Source organism: Lactuca sativa, chromosome 8 (genome assembly GCF_002870075.4).
Source record: "Lactuca sativa cultivar Salinas chromosome 8, Lsat_Salinas_v11, whole genome shotgun sequence".
NCBI lineage: Eukaryota > Viridiplantae > Streptophyta > Magnoliopsida > Asterales > Asteraceae > Lactuca > Lactuca sativa.
This window is the reverse complement of record NC_056630.2, coordinates 44,794,522-44,801,090: the sequence shown is the minus strand read 5'-3', so window position 1 is coordinate 44,801,090 and position 6,569 is coordinate 44,794,522.

Below are 6,569 nucleotides of genomic sequence, written 5' to 3'. Positions count from 1 at the left end.
AAGTATTGATTGAAGTATTAAATATATGTTTATGTGCGAATTATTTGATGTTGCCTGAAATACGTGTTAAAGAACATACCTTATTATATATAATAATTTGGGATAAAGAGTAAACCTAAATTAATTGTGAGGAATATTGGGTAGAATCTTCTTATGAGTACGAGGGAGTTATACTCCGAGAATAGAACATTAATATATGTCATTGATCCGGAAGCATGGATTAGACATAGTCATTGTCCCTAGTCCGAGAGTATGGACTAGACATAGTCAAATGTCATTAGTCCGGGAGTATGGATTAAGACATAGCCAAACGTCCTTAGTCCGAGAGTATGGATAGGAGATAGTTATTCATCATTAATCCGGGAGTATGGATTTACACATCGACACTTGCTCCTTATCCGAGAGTATGGAATAGGCACAATTATTAATCCAAGAGCATGAACTAGATCCGAGAGTATGGGTTAAGTAAGAGGTAAAATTTAAGGTCTAAGAGTATGGATAGTCTCGCTGTGAGGATTAAGGGGGTGGGGCAAGAGTTGATTATATATATATGGGGGAAAGTGAATATTTTGTGTGTTCTAAATTATATATATGATATAACATTGTGGGATTGAAATCCTTATGTACTCACCAGGTTTCCCAACCTGACCCACTCAGTTTAATTGTTTCACAGGTGTCCATATAAAGCTACGCTACACTGGGAGATTAAGGATATGTAAATCACTAGTGATAATGAATGTAAGTTATGTTTATGCTTATGTTTTTGTATTGATGATGACATCCCAAATGTTTTAAAATGAATAAAAATACTTTTCTTTGGAAACACTTTGATAACGTATTTATCATGTTTTACTGGGAACAAATTCCGCAACATTTTTATTAACGGAGGTACTATGATTTTTTATAAAGCATAAACAAAATCGGTCTGTTCTGGCTGTAAAAATGGGGATGTCATAGTTGGTATTAGAGCATTAGTTTAAGCGAACTATGAATAAGGTGTTGGATTAAGTGTCTAAGCCCATAACTATAATTATATGTACTTGAATTGATAGCAACACAGTCCTTTTGGGTTGCCCTCAAACCTAGCAACTGGACAAGGAAATTATGAAAGGAGATATATTAATTTACTATAAGATTAATAAATTAACATTAATGATTTATTAATATGTTAGAAGATTAATATATTGATTAGAAATCATAATGTTTAATTAATAGTTAGCCATAAATTAATTAGAATTAATTTTCGAGTTAAATGTATTAATTATAAAGTGCAGGGACTAGTTTGCAATTATCAGATAGTTGAGTGGAAGGCTCCAGAACCTCCTTGGAAGGAGGTGGACGAAATCTATAGGGGAAACCCTAAGGATTTCGTCCAAGGGGTTTTCGATAAGGCCTTTGGATTAGCTTAGGCCGCAAGCAAAGGAGTATTAGGGTTTTTCCCAAAACCCTATATCCCTCAGCTATATAAGGAGCCTCCCAGCTCCTAAAATCGGCCACTCCTACCTTGGAAGAAACCCTAGGCTGACTTTTGCATACCTTACCCTCTCTCTCCTTCAAGTTTCCTTCTTGCTAGTTCTTGGGTGTGATTCCATTAAAGGCATTACATTTGTGGTGCTAGGCTTCCAAGAAGATCAAGTTCAAGAAGATTATCAATTGTTTACTATAATAATTGAAAGGTATGTAACTCTTAAACCCTAGTTAGTCAATTTCGAAAAATAGCCTCTCTCCTCTAGGGTTCTTGTTTGCAATTCAAAGTTATATGTTCAATAGTTAAAACATAGATCCAAAGTAGGTTGCATGTGAACTTAGGAAGTGTTTTCTAGTTTATTTGTTTTACCTAAAACCCATCAGTGGTATCAGAGCCATTGTTGTTTTAGATTGAATTGCTATAATAGTTGAATTGAAAATTAGGGTTTATAGCTATTAAACCCTAAAAGGCCAAATTTTCGATTTCTAGGGTTTTTGGATCAAAGGGTTTTCGAAAAACCCTAGCCTCCATGAACCATAATCGAAATTAGGGTTAGGGTTTTGGAAACCCTAGCCTCCTCCCTTGATTTTCGAAATATGCTAGAAGAATTAGGGTTTCTTTGTTTTGGATAATAGTTGCCTTATTGGATAATTGAGAAAAATAAGGAAATTATCCTATCCCCATTTTTTCGAAATCTAAAAGGGATATGGATTAGGATTAAATTAATTGTTTAATTTAATTAGATAATCCTTACAAGATTTAATTAATTAATTAAAAGTTAATTAATAGATAAATATTAAATCTAGTTATTTGGTTTATTTTAAATTTAAAATTAATGTCTTAATTTTTGAAATTTATATATAAACCCTAAAGTTTTAAAAGTTTAAAACACACCTTATATATATATATATATATATATATATATATATATATATATATATATTATAATTAAAAGTTAAATATTATATATGTATAAGACTATGGTCAGTCAAATCGCTAGCATGCCTCATTCACAAAGCTAATCTATAAGGGGGGTATAAGGAAACTGCCTATAAAATGGTAGTTGAATGGGTTTCCACTCTCACCCACCGCTTCCTTGATTAGTGGAGGGTCGTTAGCATAATGGATTTGATAGGAAAACTACATCTCATTAAAAGTATAATGTTATTAAAGAAAGTACTAAAACATTATTTTACAAAATCCCAACTCTAGTTACTTTAGGAAAAATGTGAAAAGTATGCTAATCCATGAAATTGCACATTATGCTTTATTGGTCGTTAGTGGAGCGTGTGTGCATTACCAGCACACTAATAGGCACTAATAAAGAGTAGTAATGGGTATCTCATAATTATCATGTTGATGGAGCATGTGTGGTTTACCGACACATCAATAGTTAATCATAAAGACAATGAGGTTACCAAGCACATTTGCATGGTTATTCGCATCTAATTTGTGATCATCGGTATACCAATCACAAATAGAAGAGCATAATCTGAGATTAAAACATGCCATTAAATAGTTTCAATGTATCTCAAAAGGAATTAGGAATTTCGCTTCGTTTATTTTGTCTAATGGTGGAATTGGTGAATCGTCATTCACCTACCTTTATGAGATTAAAACTTGGATCTCGGCATCCCATTTCCAAGTTGTAAATCATCATAGTTGGATCCTAACCTTGATATGATATCATTGGGTTATTATATTGAGGCGTCTTGAAATCTAACTAAAACTATCTTTCTTTTCAGATGTCTACTCCTGGAAACACTTCTGCTTCATCCTGCAGCCACAACTTCTCTTTACTCAACATTTGCTCCAAAGTCGTTATGGATGGCTCTAACTATAACGATTGGATGCGTAACATCAAGATGGCGCTTCGATTCAGGGACATAGAATATGTCCTTGAAAAGGAGCTCAAAGAACTTGATGAGTCCAAAGCCACTCCCGAAGAGTATGTTGCGTACAAGAAGCACTATGATGATGCTACCAAAGTGGCATGCATCATGGTCGCAACCATGTCCCCATAACTGCAAAGGTGCTATGAGGACTACTGGCCTTTTGAGATGAACAAGGACCTTATGGAAAAGTACCATAAGCGAGCTCGTCAAGAAAAGTTTGAAGTAGTCAAGTCACTCATGGCTTGCAAGATGAAAGAGGGGGAGTCGGTTGTATCTCATGTGCAAAGAATGCAACGCTACATAGAGCGTTTGGTGAAGCTCAACATTCATTTTGATGAGGAATTGGCCATTGACATGGTCTTGAACTCATTACCTGATTGTTATGGTCAGTTTATCTTAACTTACCATTTGAACAACACTTAGCAGACACTGGCCCAATTGCACAACTTGTTGCAGACTGCTGAAGCAGGGATGAAGGGTAAAAGTATAGCCTCCACTCCTGCAAGTGCTCCTGTTTTAGCTATTGGACAGGGAAGGGGGAAAAAGAGGAAAGGTCCTCCTAAGAAAAATTGGAAGGCAAAGATCCAAGTCGGGTCATCTAGCGGTGGCCCAAAAGTTAAGCCCAATGCTTCCATTCCCCATGTTTCTGATCCAAAAGAAGTTGTTTGCTTTTATTGCAACCAAAAAGGGCATTGGAAGAGAACCTGCCCACAATATCTGCAGGATATCAAAGATGGAAAAGTGAAGCCATCTTCTGTAGGTATTTACACTATTTCTTCTAATAACTCATTATCTTCTCGTTCATGGCTCCTTGATACAGGATGTGGTTTTCACATCTGCTCTGATTTGCAGGGGCTAAAGGAAAGTGAGGAGATAGAGCGAGGAAGGATAAACTTGATCATGGGAAACAAGAAGTCTTCACCAGTGACCAAGATTGGAGTTTATCAACTTTTGCTTAGTAATGATGTTAGAATAGATTTATTGAATTGTTGTTGTTCGTCTGAGATGACGAGAAACATTATTTCATTTCATGCATTGTTTAGACAAGGTTTTAAATATTCTTTTAATGATTTGAATGGTTCGATTTCTGTTTATAAGAATGGTGTTTTCGTGTTTGAAGCTTTACCTTGTGATGGTGTGTATGAAACAGTGACTTGTGTTGATAGCTTAGGAAATAATGTGTTTAATATTGACTTGTCTAATAGTGTAGACAAGGCATGCTTGTGGCATTGTCGTCTTGGACGCATTAACAAGAAACGTATAGTCCAACTCCAAAAGGACGGCGTGTTGGAATCATTTGACCTAAAATCAGATGATCTGTGTGAATCTTGTCTTTTAGGAAAGATGACAAAATCACCATTCACAGGGTATTGTGAAAGAGGTGAAGGTTTGTTGGACCTCATACATACAGATGTTTATGGACCCTTCAGATCAACCATAAGAGATGCTAATCGATTTTATGTGACTTTCACTGATGATTATAGTAGATATGGTTATGTATATATAATCAAACATAAGTCAGAAACCTTTGAAAAGTTCAAAGAGTTTAAACATGAAGTCGAAAATCAATTAGGCAGGAAAATAAAGATACTTAGATCTGATAGAGGCGGAGAGTATCTTAGCATTGAGTTCAACGACTATCTAAAGGAATGTGGGATAGTCTCATAATTGACTCCTCCTAGGACACCACAGTTAAATGGTGTGGCCGAGAGGCGTAATCAAACCTTTTTAGACATGGTTCGTTCTATGATGAGTCGTGCTCCACTTCTAATTCATTTATGGGGCTATGCCTTAGAAACAACCTTCCCACATCCTAAATCTTGTCCCAACAAAGAAGGTTGCCAAAACACCTCACGAAACGTGGACATAGAAAGTTCCCTCGTTAGCACATATTAAAGTCTGGGGTTGTGAATCTTTCGTAAGACGAGAGACTCACGAGAAGCTAGCAGCAAGAAGTGAGAAATGTGTTTTCATTGGTTACCCAAAACAGTCTTTTGGATATTTGTTCTACAGACCTAGTGAGAACTTGGTTTTTGTGGCACGAATAGGAGTCTTTCTAGAAAGAGAGCTCATATTCAAAGAGAACAGTGGGAGTATCATTGACCTTTAAGAGATTTGAGAGTCAACTAATGAAGGAACCTTAGATGAAACTAGCACTCAACCAGAGGAAATAGTTCTTGTTGACCAATTGATAAATCATTACCTATTTGAAGATCCACTAGGGTGAGTGTGCCACCTGAGTTGTATGGTTTTCATATTACTTCAGACGGTGACACATTCATCAGTGATAGGACACTTGTGAATTTAGATGAACCAGTCTCTTATAAGGAAGCAATGGCAGGCCCAGAGGCTTCCAGATGGAAAGAGGCAATGGACAACGAGACACAGTCCATGTATGACAAACAAGTTTGGAATTTGGTTGATAATGCACCGAGTCGTAAGACAGTTGGGTGCAAATGGATCTTCAAGAAGAAGACAGACATGGATGGGAATGTACACACATTCAATGCTAGACTGGTTACGAAAGGTTTCACATAAACCCCAGGGGTTGACTATGATGAAACATTCTCGCCAGTAGCCAAGATTAAATCTATCAGGATATTGCTCGCCATAGCTGCCTTTCATGACTATGAAATCTGGCAGATGTATGTCAAGACTGCTTTCTTTAACGGGAAGCTGGATGAGAATGTTTACATGAATCAGCCAGAGGGTTTTGTGTATGCAAAGTTTCCCAATAGAGTGTGTAAGCTTGACAAATCCATTTATGGAATGAAACAAGCATCTCGCAGCTGGAATCTTTGCTTCCATGAAAAAGTCAAAGTGTTTGGTTTCTCTAGAAGTGAAGATGAGTTTTGTGTGTATATCAAGACTAGTGGGAGTATAGTAACTTTTCTGGTGTTATATGTCGATGACATATTACTCATTGGTAACGACATTCCAACCTTGAACGAAGTTAAGTCTTGGCTTGGAAAGTGTTTTGCCATGAAAGACCTTGGAGAAGCTGCCTATATTCTTGGGATTAGGATATTGAGAGATAGAAAGAAGAGACTAATTGGACTTAGTCAGAGCACATACTTGGATAAGGTACTAAAGAGGTTTAGTATGGAAAATTCCAAGAAGGGAGAGCTACCTATCCAGAGCAACACAAAATTGAGTAAGACTCAATGCCCTAGTACAAATAAAGAAATAGTTGACATGAGTCGTGT